Genomic DNA, 13,706 nt, shown 5'->3' with positions numbered 1-13,706 from the left:
AAATAATTGTGTGTCAGTATAAATTCCAGGAGCTCCAGGACCAGGGAACACAGATCAACATCCAAATTGCTATTGTGCAGAAAGAAAGATACGGCCCTCAGGCCATCAACTTGTCCTATGCTTGTGTAAAGCGATTCCACATCGATCGCCGCCATCAGCATATCTGGTTCGAGGGAGAGGCCATTTATTTTCCCCAGGATGTCCGTTGTGTCTCTGACATAGGAGGGTAGGGTCTCCACAAGTGGGTGAAGATAATATTCAATAAATTTGCAAGTCGCATCACACAGCCCTCCAATGCCAGAGACAATGGGACGACCCGGGGGAACTAAAGGATCCTTGTGGATCTTGGGCAACAGATAGAAGGTAGGGACCACCGGATTCCTTGTGCTTAAACCATCACGGATTTTCTTAGGGATGATACCCTGCGTAAAAGCCCTATCCAAGATTTCCTCCAAAATTGCTGTGTATTTCACAGTAGGATTCTGAGGTAGCATACTATACGCTTCCTTATCCTTCAATTGTCGGAACGATTCCCTCTCGTACATCTGTCGGCCACAGCACCACATTCCCCCCCTTGTCTGCTGATTTAATCACAATGTCCCTCATAGCTTTTAATTCCCTAAGGGCCTAACGTTGCACCCAAGTGAGATTATCTCCCTTCTTTTTTTCGGAGATAGTTCTAAAATCTTCCAAAACCAGTTTGTTGAAAATTTCAACTTGTGGGTACAATGACAAGGGGGGGAAAGCGGTGGATCTGGGGACGACAGAGGTGGGGAATGTACCTGAAGTAGTGGGAGCACTTTCCCGTTCCAACTCCTCCAGTATGGACAGTGGCCTCATTAGCCTGTTCTCTCCCGCATACAGTGGCCTCAGTCGCCCGTTCTCTGCCATACACAGTGGCCTCAGTAGCCTGTTCTCTCCCATATACAGCGGCCTCAGTCGCCCGTTCTCTCCCACATACAGTGGCCTCAGTCGCCCGTTCTCTCCCATATACAGTGGCCTCAGTCGCCCGTTCTCTCCCACATACAGTGGCCTCAGTTGCCCGTTCTCTGCCATATACAGTGGCCTCAGTCGCCTGTTCTCTCTCTCATACAGTGGCCTCAGTCGCCCGTTCTCCCGTATACAGTGGCCTCAGTCGCCTGTTCTCTCCCACATACAGTGGCCTCAGTCGCCCGTTCTCTCCCATTATACAGTGGCCTCAGTCGCCCGTTCTCTCCCATTATACAGTGGCCTCAGTCGCCCGTTCTCTCCCATTATACAGTGGCCTCAGTCGCCCGTTCTCTCTCTCATACAGTGGCCTCAGTCGCCCGTTCTCCCGCATACAGTGGCCTCAGTCGCCCGTTCTCTCCCATTATACAGTGGCCTCAGTCGCCTGTTCTCTCCCACATACAGTGGCCTCAGTCGCCCGTTCTCTCCCATTATACAGTGGCCTCAGTCGCCCGTTCTCTCCCATTATACAGTGGCCTCAGTCGCCTGTTCTCTCCCACATACAGTGGCCTCAGTCGCCCGTTCTCTCCCATTATACAGTGGCCTCAGTCGCCCGTTCTCTCCCATTATACAGTGGCCTCAGTCGCCCGTTCTCTCCCATTATACAGTGGCCTCAGTCGCCCGTTCTCTCCCATTATACAGTGGCCTCAGTCGCCCCTTCTCTCCCATTATACAGTGGCCTCAGTCGCCCGTTCTCCCGCATACAGTGGCCTCAGTCGCCCATTCTCTGCCATACACAGTGGCCTCAGTCACCCCTTCTCTGCCATACACAGTGGCCTAAGTCGCCCGTTCTCTCCCATTATACAGTGGCCTCAGTCACCCCTTCTCTCTCACATACAGTGGCCTCGGTCGCCCCTTCTCTCCCACATACAGTGGCCTCAGTCGCCCGTTCTCTCCCATATACAGTGGCCTCAGTCGCCCGTTCTCTCCCACATACAGTGGCCTCAGTTGCCCGTTCTCTGCCATATACAGTGGCCTCAGTCGCCCGTTCTCTCTCTCATACAGTGGCCTCAGTCGCCCGTTCTCCCGCATACAGTGGCCTCAGTCGCCCGTTCTCTCCCACATACAGTGGCCTCAGTCGCCCGTTCTCTCCCATTATACAGTGGCCTCAGTCGCCCGTTCTCTCCCATTATACAGTGGCCTCAGTCGCCCGTTCTCTCCCATTATACAGTGGCCTCAGTCGCCCGTTCTCTCCCATTATACAGTGGCCTCAGTCGCCCGTTCTCCCGCATACAGTGGCCTCAGTCGCCCATTCTCTGCCATACACAGTGGCCTCAGTCGCCTGTTCTCTCTCACATACAGTGGCCTCAGTCGCCCGTTCTCTGCCATACACAGTGGCCTCAGTCGCCTGTTCTCTCCCACACACAGTGGCCTCAGTCGCCCGTTCTCTCCCATATACAGTGGCCTCAGTCGCCCGTTCTCTCCCATATACAGTGGCCTCAGTCGCCCGTTCTCTGCCATACACAGTGGCCTCAGTCGCCCGTTCTCTCCCACATACAGTGGCCTCAGTCGCCCGTTCTCTCCCATATTCAGTGGCCTCAGTCGCCCGTTCTCTCCCATATACTGTGGCCTCAGTCGCCCGTTCTCTCCTATATACAGTGGCCTCAGTCGCCTGTTCTCTCCCATTATACAGTGGCCTCAGTCGCCCGTTCTCTGCCATACACAGTGGCCTCAGTCACCCCTTCTCTGCCATACACAGTGGCCTCAGTCACCCCTTCTCTGCCATACACAGTGGCCTCAGTCGCCCGTTCTCTGCCATACACAGTGGCCTCAGTCGCCCGTTCTCTCCCATTATACAGTGGCCTCAGTCGCCCGTTCTCTCCCATTTTACAGTGGCCTCAGTCACCCCTTCTCTCTCACATACAGTGGCCTCGGTCGCCCCTTCTCTCCCACATACAGTGGCCTCAGTCGCCCGTTCTCTCCCATATACAGTGGCCTCAGTCGCCCGTTCTCTCCCACATACAGTGGCCTCAGTTGCCCGTTCTCTGCCATATACAGTGGCCTCAGTCGCCCGTTCTCTCTCTCATACAGTGGCCTCAGTCGCCCGTTCTCCCGCATACAGTGGCCTCAGTCGCCCGTTCTCTCCCACATACAGTGGCCTCAGTCGCCCGTTCTCTCCCATTATACAGTGGCCTCAGTCGCCCGTTCTCTCCCATTATACAGTGGCCTCAGTCGCCCGTTCTCTCCCATTATACAGTGGCCTCAGTCGCCCGTTCTCCCGCATACAGTGGCCTCAGTCGCCCATTCTCTGCCATACACAGTGGCCTCAGTCGCCTGTTCTCTCTCACATACAGTGGCCTCAGTCGCCCGTTCTCTGCCATACACAGTGGCCTCAGTCGCCTGTTCTCTCTCACATACAGTGGCCTGCCACCCCTTCTCTCCCACACACAGTGGCCTCAGTCGCCCGTTCTCTCCCATATACAGTGGCCTCAGTCGCCCGTTCTCTCCCACATACAGTGGCCTCAGTCGCCCGTTCTCTCCCATATTCAGTGGCCTCAGTCGCCCGTTCTCTCCCATATACTGTGGCCTCAGTCGCCCGTTCTCTCCTACATACAGTGGCCTCAGTCGCCTGTTCTCTCCCATTATACAGTGGCCTCAGTCGCCCATTCTCTGCCATACACAGTGGCCTCAGTCACCCCTTCTCTGCCATACACAGTGGCCTCAGTCACCCCTTCTCTGCCATACACAGTGGCCTCAGTCGCCCGTTCTCTGCCATACACAGTGGCCTCAGTCGCCCGTTCTCTCCCATTATACAGTGGCCTCAGTCGCCCGTTCTCTCCCATTATACAGTGGCCTCAGTCACCCCTTCTCTGCCATACACAGTGGCCTCAGTCGCCCGTTCTCTGCCATACACAGTGGCCTCAGTCGCCCGTTCTCTGCCATTATACAGTGGCCTCAGTCGCCCGTTCTCTCCCATTATACAGTGGCCTCAGTCGCCCGTTCTCTCCCATTATAGAGTGGCCTCAATCGCCCGTTCTCTCCCATTATACAGTGGCCTCAGTCGCCCCTTCTCTGCCATACACAGTGGCCTCAGTCGCCCGTTCTCTGCCATACACAGTGGCCTCAGTCGCCCGTTCTCTCCCATTATACAGTGGCCTCAGTCGCCCGTTCTCTCCCATTATACAGTGGCCTCAGTCGCCCGTTCTCTCCCATTATACAGTGGCCTCAGTCGCCCGTTCTCTCCCATTATACAGTGGCCTCAGTCACCCCTTCTCTCTCACATACAGTGGCCTCAGTCACCCCTTCTCTGCCATACACAGTGGCCTCAGTCGCCCGTTCTCTCCCATTATACAGTGGCCTCAGTCACCCGTTCTCTCCCATTATACAGTGGCCTCAGTCGCCCGTTCTCTCCCATTATACAGTGGCCTCGGTCGCCCCTTCTCTCTCACATACAGTGGCCTCGGTCGCCCGTTCTCTCCCACATACAGTGGCCTCAGTCGCCCCTTCTCTGCCATACACAGTGGCCTCAGTCGCCCCTTCTCTGCCATACACAGTGGCCTCAGTCGCCCGTTCTCTGCCATACACAGTGGCCTCAGTCGCCCGTTCTCTCCCATTATACAGTGGCCTCAGTCACCCCTTCTCTGCCATACACAGTGGCCTCAGTCACCCCTTCTCTCCCATTATACAGTGGCCTCAGTTGCCCATTCTCTCTCACATACAGTGGCCTCAGTCACCCCTTCTCTGCCATACACAGTGGCCTCAGTCGCCCGTTCTCTGCCATACACAGTGGCCTCAGTCGCCTTTTCTCTCCCATTATACAGTGGCCTCAGTCGCCTGTTCTCTCCCATTATACAGTGGCCTCAGTTGCCCATTCTCTCTCACATACAGTGGCCTCAGTCGCCCGTTCTCTCCCATTATACAGTGGCCTCAGTCACCCCTTCTCTGCCATACACAGTGGCCTCAGTTGCCTGTTCTCTCCCACATAGTGACATCAGTCGCCCGTTGTCTCTCATATACAGTGGCAACCGTACACCACTATGTACCATATCCAGTGGCCTCCGTCACCCATAGGGCTCCCATTTTAAAAGCAACAAAACCACAGCATATGCTGCATAGGATTTTCTTATGTTTTTTCTTTTTCTGTGAAGCCTCTAGAATTTGTCTACCCAACTACTGTACAGTATAGTTGAGAATAATTAGACTAACATAAATCATCCCAACAGATGCCAGAAGGACTCTTCCATGGTGTCTGCCTGGTGTATAGGACCCTGTGGGTATGTGTGACGAGACGAGAGTTCTCGGATCACAATCTGACCAAAGTGTGGATGCATCAATAATCCAGTGATGAACGCATGTGCTGGTTGCATCAAGATATGGAAAAATGGTACAATTACTTGACCAGATCGATGTTTATTCCTGTTCCGAAGAAGGTAGATGGTACCAACTGTGGAAACTATTGGACTATTGCACTCACACTTCACACCAGCAAAATACTACTGAAGATCCTACAAAGACTGCTTAAGCCTTACTTTGACAAAGAGCTGCCAGAGGAACAAGCAGGATTCAGAAAAGTGCAGAGGAACAAAAGATGTGATTTACCAACATTAGATGGATAATGGAAAAGACCAAAGAATGAAAGGACATCTGTTTTTGGTTCAACAGCAAAGCCTTCAACTGTTGATCACTAGAAAGTTTGGAATATCATGAAGGATATGGGTGTACCGAACCACATCATCAGCCTCATTAGGAACCTTTATATCGACAAGCAACAGTCCGAACAGAACATGGTGACACTGCATGGTTCAAAGTAGAGCAAGACGTCCGATAAGGCTGCATCCTGTCACCATTTCTGTTCAATTTATATGCAGGACCTATTATCAGGACGGCTGGAAAAAGAGAATAAAAATTGCTGGTCGAATCATTAACAATCTTAAATACGCAGATAATACAAATCTGATAGAAATGAGCATAGATGGAATAAAGGACTTATGTGGTGTCAAGATAGAAAGCTCAAACATGGGACTGCTACTCCGTACAAAGACCATAATAGTAACTATTGCCAGGTAAGACTGGGACACATTTGAGATGGACGGTGACGAACTGGAAGTTGTAAAGGACTTCAACCAATGATCACTCAAGATGCAGCGACAAAACAGGAAGTCGATAGGAGAATACCTATGATCAAATCAACAATGAAGTCACTGGGCAAGATCTTCAAATCGAGGAACATTTCACTGGTGACGAAGACACGGGTTGTACATAGTTTGGACTTTTCTGTGGTAACATACGGATGCAAAACCTGAACGATATTGATACAAGACAGAAGAATAATCGACTCCTTTTGAAGTGTGGTGCTGGAGAATGATGTTATCAATACTGTGGATGGCAGGAAGAAGAAACAGATCAATCTTGGAACAAATCAAGCCAGACATGTTACTCGAAGCAAGGATCATCAAGCTACGACTTGCCTACTTTGGACACGACATAGGAAGAGAACAATCAGTGGAGAAGGACATCATGGTCGGAAGAATGGAAGGAACAAGGCGAAGAGGAAGACCAGCAACCCAATGGCTCGATACTATCAAGATAATGGCGGAGAAGAATCTGGTGGACCTATCAAGGCTTGCACAAGATCAATCTTCCTAATTCCAACAGCGTTCATCCATTAAGTCGCCAAGGCTTGAGATCGAGCCGAAGGCTGTTGTATAATAATACAGTTCTCACCTTTGTCCTGATTGATGATGCCTTCTGTCAATGAATCTAAGGAAAAGCATCGAATTTGGGCATCCTTCAGTCAAATTGGCTCGTAATTGAGAGCAAAAATTAACACACTTTTTAAATTACAATGAAAAAATTATTTACTGCCACAGAAACAATTAAGAATAATATAATGTGTTCCCCGCTTGGTATGTAATTTTGTGATGGATACGAACTCCTGTGTATCTGTGAGATGGCAGAAGGTCATTTGTGATCATGATTGGATTGGCCATGCATTCGGGCTACGTGCTCGGCTGCACAGTTTTGTTCCATACTCATGCGGCCATTGGCGGCGGCAGGCAGACGGAGTTTCGGCCGCACAACAAGGCGCATTTTGTGGTGTCACCCTTGAAGCAAAATTCAATTTACAACCAACTCGTAAATCAGTAAGTACTTAATAAGATGCGCCTGTATGTGATCTATCCATTAGCACAGTGGAGCCACAGAATAAAAAATATATCCTATAGTTCCAGCTTTTCTGTGACTTAATGTGAGTATGTCATGAGAAAATTATTTATTGGTTAAATCCCGTTATGATAAACTTGCTTTTTTTTTTTTTTTTACATTTTTGATAAATTTTATTTTTAGATTACTATGTACGGTATGTGTGTGTATATGTATATGTGTGTATGTATATGTGTGTGTATATATATATATATATATATATATATATATATATATATATATATATACATATATACATATATATATATATATATATATATACATACATACATACTACTACCAGAATCCTTGAATTTTTCCCACTATTAGGCCTAATGTTGGACTTCTATTTCCTCCTCTCTATTTTATAATCCATTTGTCACCGCTCACCTCTGACACAGGATCCACAATGTCACAACTCACCTCCCCTCCTGTACAAGGACTGATAACTCCTGTTTATACAGTAAATACGGGCTCCACCATTCACAATAGGTGATGTCACAGCTCACCTCCTCCTCCTATACAATGACCAATAACCTCTGTATACAGTGGATAACACAGGATCCACCATTCACAATAGGTGATGTCACAGCTCACCTCCTCCTCCTGTACAATGACTGATAACACCTCTATATACAGTAGATAACACAGGATCCACCATTCACAATAGGTGATGTCACAGCTCACCTCCTCCTGCACAATAAATAATAATAATCTTTATTTTTATATAGCGCTAACATATTCCGCAGCGCTTTACAGTTTTGTACACATTATCATCTCTGTCCCTGATGGGGCTCACAATCTAGAATCCCTATCAGTATGTCTTTGGAATGACTGATAACACTTCTATATACAGCAGATAACACAGGATCCACCATTCACTACAGGTGATGTCACAGCTCACCTCCTCCTCCTGTACAATGACTGCTAACATCTCTATATACAGTAGATTACACAGGATCCACCATTCACAATAGGTGATGTCACAGCTCACCTCCTCCTGTATAATGACTGATAACATCTCTATATACAGTAGATAACACAGGATCCACCATTCACAATAGGGGATGTCACAACTCACCTCCTCTGCCTCCGTTCACAATGATCTTTGCCCAGAATAGAACATTCTTAGATCATTTTTCTATACAAGGTGTGAGTCAGTCTGTTGCCGCTACAGTCCATGTGGCTAATAAAGGGAACGGGAAGTTTGAGTCTAATATTGGGCCAATTGCAAATGTTAGATTTGCAGGATTATTTTTTTTGTAATATAGTAATATGAAAAATAAAAAAAAAGTTTCTTAAAATACATCTAACTTTTAAAGACTAGGTCTGTTTCTGATGACACATTCCCTTTAATGCTGAATCACATGACTTTGCCGGGGTGGGGTAAAAAACCCACCAACAAAGTATAAGACTTGTAGGATGAATGTGTAGAGGCGGAAGGATGCAGATGGCTGTGGGAGTGGAGTGGCGCGTCCATCCATCAGGCTGCCTCTTGCAGGAGCTGCTTTTATGCCTTTTGATACGAGGCATCGGGGAAGTGATCATTTCCTCTTTGTAATTAAACGAGAATAAAACATGATTAAAACAAAGAAGTAATTGCTTTTTGTAGATACTGGTTTTCCCGGTCGCTGATTAAAAAAATGTTGTTTACACAGTCTGGAGCCTAATAGAGTCATAAATTCATCACTAGGAACGGACTGTGCCACTGCCGGCCATGGAAGGCGCTTCTCCTTATAGGTAAGAAGTGATGCAGTCTGGCGGGATCTGTCGACAGTCAAAGGGTAGGCTGTAAGCAGCGCACGGGGTGATCTCCCCCTTACTGTGCACTGGTGTAGGATGGCTAAGGATCCACCCTGGAGGAACACAATGAGCCAATGAGCACACTCGCCTTCACGTAACCCTGTGGATCCACCCCCAAGCTGCAGCCGAGGTCTTTGGCGGATCCATAAGTGGTCAGATCGCTAGAAGAGTGTGTCATAAGAGACACCGCCAATGACGTGCTCTTCAAGTCGCTTTACCGCTGCAACCAATCTCTGGCTGCAGTGGTAATGTTGACTTCTTATTGAAGTGGTGGCGCTGCAGGAAAAATGCCTCCTTGTCAGGAAAAGGATAGAGATTTCTGCAGGCGCATGGCAGAATAACTGAAAAGAATTCCTCGCTATATTGTCAGATGCCAGAAGGGGAAGGAGACTGATTTTGTCCAGAGCTCACCCCAAGCAACACAGATTAGCAGCATAACCAAAAGCAAAAAAAAACAGCTCAAATTAGAGGGAACCTGTTACGTTGAACTAGGTGTCGGAGTCGCAGGCAGCATGGGGATAGATAATGTAACACTTGAATTTTATTCTTTAAATTTCCTGTTGGGTCTTGGCTTAAGAGTCCAGTGGGCGGTCCTACCCATTACTCATACGTGAAAGGCAGTCACTGAATAAGACCGCCCATTGGACTCCAAAACATAAAAAGTGCAGAGTAAATTTAGGTTGCGCTGAATCCCTTCCCATAAGACTGTAGATTGTTCTGATGAAATATTTTTCCTGGTGGCATCTAAAAATTCTTTGAGAAGTTGTACGTTGCCTTTAGAATTAGAGATTTTTTTCTTTTTTTTATAAGGGGATGAGACTGTAAAAATGCAGTAGGAATCTTTGGGTCCTATTCATTGCTACATTTGCACCTTTTTTACCTAGTTCTATCTAGCTTGTCTTTTTTGTGCCTTTATTGTTTTAAATTTGTGCATTTTTTAAAGTTTATTTTATGTGTTTACCTGTTTTCTTTTTTTTTTTATATTATGAGTGGATTTAGTAGAAATGTACCCCACCTTTTTCCCTACATTTTTTGCAGAACATGCACCTTTCTGAGTTAAAAAAAAAAAAAAAAAAGTTTATAGACAAAAAAAAAAGTTGATTTTGTGCATCATTCATAAACCGTTTTTGGCTCCAAAACCATAAAAAAATAAAGCGACTTAAAAGAAAACTGCAGTTGATGAATCGGGAGCTTTCTAGGCCTCTGTCCGCCGTCCTTAGAATCGCTGAGGGTATACGTGAAGTACGGGCTGAATGTATAGACTATGTTTGACAATGATGTCCAGGGGCTGATAGCATCAGCTCCGCTCGCTTCAATCTGTCTGCCAGCGAGCGCGATAAACCGGGAGCGACACAGAGGAGGAAGCGTCCACAGCAGAGAGCACCTCGTATGTTCCTTTATCTGTGCACTACATGAAGAAGCCCCGCGCCTGCAGTGTGCTTTACCCTCACCGTCTTATCACCACCCTTGCGTGGCTGCCCTACACCACGCCGTTATCTGTGCACGGGGATCTAGAGCCAAGAGCACTTGTGATCTACTTCATTTGCAGTGTCTGAAGCTATCTTTTCCTTACAGGCAGTGACAGCATGTACTTAAAGGGGTTGTCCAGAATTTGGATATTGATGACATTTCCCTTTGCTACACCATCAATATGAGATCTGTAGGGGTCCGACACAGATTAGCCATTTCCTTGTCCCGCATGGGCCTGAAATAAACTGCACAAAGTGGAACAGCACAGCTCCGTACACCACGTAGTGGCCATTCTCAGGTACTGCTGCTCAGCGCATATTGAGTAAATGGAAACTGAGTAGCGCCGTATTCACTTCTGGAAGATATGGTCTTTGAAAAGCATTTTTTTATGGGACTGACATGGGTGTCCCGCTGTCTGATACTGAGACCCTATACCAAGTCCTGCACAACCCCTTTAAAGGTTCCTTCCATTAGGCGTGACTGCCTAACCTTAAGACTGACGGCAATGGCCATGCACGTCCCTTAATTTGTACTCCTCCTGATTTAGAATTTTACTCATGTAAGCGGGTAGCTGAAGAATGCTTCTGTACAGAATACCTTTTGTTAAAATGTATCAGTTTGTGTGTACAGTTTCTATGTCTCCATGGTAACAGACTACAAACAAACCCTATGTAGTCTGATTACCTACATTTTGACACTTTTTTTTTTTGCAGTTATCAGATTTGACATACCTTTTGTTTTAATTACCGTAATTTATTTTCTTAGCCCTTTTCCTTTCAAATGACAAAACTAGGAATGTACTTTATGAGGGTAATAAGCCACAGCGGAGGTGATTATTTATTTTCGGAGTCGTCTCCATACATTTTTTTTGCCGTGCGTGTTGTGTGACTCCTCGGGGCAGCTCGGAGCAGTCCTATTTAGGTTTTTCTTAGTAAGCCCACACAGCTGTTAAGACCCGGTACATAGACTCCGCTTTTATCTCCGGCAAGTGAATTTTCACGCAGGGGCTTTTATCACCCTCTCTAATCCCACCATTTCTGTCAGGACATAATCTCTTTCTCAAATTTACATTTTAATTACCAGACCAGCTGAACTGGCTAAAATCAATAATGTCAGCATTCCGCGGCCTATCTCCGAACCGGGAGCCCTGCCTCTCTATTTCCCACTATCGATTGATTTTCCTGAACACAGTCCTCTTTATTTCTCCCAGCAAATAGGTGCCATTTGGTCATTTAAGGCATTAAGAGAATAAAAAGAGAGAATTCTTTTACCGCGTTGTTGCCGTTGCACGCAAACATTTTAATGTGATTCTTTATAGGATCCTACGAGAGATTTGTTCACTTGAGATTGCTGCAGATTTGCGTCAGGACATTCGATAATATTTAAAATGGACTTAAGGAGAGCTATACACTTTTACAACACAAATGATCTTTCTCCCCCCCCCCCCCCTATAGTAATAGCTTTGTGGTCCCCTCACCCACCATATGAGTGGTTATCATAAAGGTGTATAAACGGTGAATTGGTGACATCGCCAGTGATGCCTGACCGTAGAAGCAATTTCCATTTTGCGGTTTGATAAAAATGGCACTGTAGGAAAAAGAGTTCTAGACCACCAGTACTGGACTTATGGGGTGGTGCGTGGCACCGACGTTGTAGATTAAAGTTGGCTGTGTATATTAGATGACTATATCTGCTAACATTCGTCACGGCCAGTCACTACTGTGTTCTCTATGAGAGAGCCTGCAATGCGGGCTTAGCTCTGTGCTGAATAGAGGGATCGGCCTTTGGAATTCAACATGCCGGATCCTTCACTTTCTCAGCATCATTTTTCAGGGACCAATTGGATGATCTCGCCGAATTCTGCAGGTTCAGCCAACTAATCTGATGTGTATGGCTTGTTTGACATCTTGCATCGTGTACAGCTCACCCTCTGAACTTATATCCTGCATCGAGTACCACCCCCTCGGAACAGACATCATGCCTCGTGCACCATCCCCCTTCTAAACCGACATCCTGCATTGAGTAATGCCCCCTTCAGAACTGACACCCTGCTTCGTGTCCCGCCCCCTTCAGAACGGACATCCTGTTTCATGTGCCACTCCTTTCGGAACAGACGTCCTGCTTTGTCTACCTGCTTTGTCGTGTACCCCCCCCCCCTCGGAACTGACATCCTGCGTTGTGTACTGGCCCCTCTTGGAACTGACATCATCCTGCTTTGTGTACCGCCCTCATCGAAACGGACATCCTATGTCATGTACCGCCTCCCCCCTCGGAACTGACATCCTGCATCGTGTACCGCCTCCGTCGTTGGAACTGACATCCTGCATAGTGTACTGCCTCGGTCCTCGGAACTCACATCCTTCCTCGTGTACCGTCTCCCCCCTCGGAACTGACATCCTATCTCGTGTACCGCCCCTTTCTGAACTAACAAACTGCTTCGTGTACTGCCCCCCTCGGAACTGACATCCTGCTTTATGTACCACCTCCTTCTAAACTGACATCCTGTTTCGTGTACCGCCTCCCCCTTCGGAACTGACATCCTGCATCGTGTACTGCCTCCACCCTTGGAACTGATATACTGCGTCGTGTACAGCCTTTGTCGTGTACAGCCTCTGTCGTGTACATCCTCCGTCCTCTGAACTGACATCCTGCATCGTGTACCGCCTCTGCCCTTGGAACTGACATTCTGCATCGTGTACCGCGTCTCCCCTCGGAACGGACATCCTACCTCGTGTACCGCCCCCTTCTGAACTAACATACTGCTTCGTGTACTGCCCACCTCTGAACGGACATCTTGCTTCATGTACTGCCTTCCTCTGAACTGACATCCTGCTTCATGTACCGCCTCCCTCTGAACGGACATCCTGTTTCGTGTACCGCCACCCCCCCCTTGGAACTGACATCCTGCGTTGTTTTACCGCCTCCTCCCTTCCCCCTTGGAATTGACATCCTACGTCGTGCACCACCTTCCCCTTGGAAATGACATCCTGCATCATGTACGAAGAATTACATTTATAATATAGTTTGATAGAGAGGTTACACCCCCCCCCTACCCCCCCCCCCCCCACACACACACCTCCATTTCCTAGAAGGGGAGTATTCAACTCTTGCCATCAAGGTTCTACAACGATCACAAGTGATCATTGAGGGTCCCAGCAGTAGGACAACCTGGCATGCATGAGCTGATTGTGCTGATTGTTGGACCCTTGAAGCAGAAAAACAGACAAGTGTTCCTCCCAAACTTAGATGGCACAAACTACAAGACAGGTTTGGGCACATGGTGACTCTTAGGCCACAGTTCACTC

The 13,706-nt window shown here is 47.8% G+C and overlaps 1 protein-coding gene across 1 annotated transcript in view; it reads left to right on the top strand.

The window, feature by feature from the left end:
- Positions 1 to 13,706, top strand: part of UVSSA (UV stimulated scaffold protein A) — a 100,757-nt gene that overhangs the window by 54,481 nt on the left and 32,570 nt on the right. The gene's annotated exons all lie outside the window — the stretch shown is intronic.

Source organism: Ranitomeya imitator, chromosome 1 (assembly GCF_032444005.1).
Source record: "Ranitomeya imitator isolate aRanImi1 chromosome 1, aRanImi1.pri, whole genome shotgun sequence".
Classification (NCBI taxonomy): domain Eukaryota; kingdom Metazoa; phylum Chordata; class Amphibia; order Anura; family Dendrobatidae; genus Ranitomeya; species Ranitomeya imitator.
This window is presented reverse-complemented; position numbering and strand designations above follow the sequence as displayed.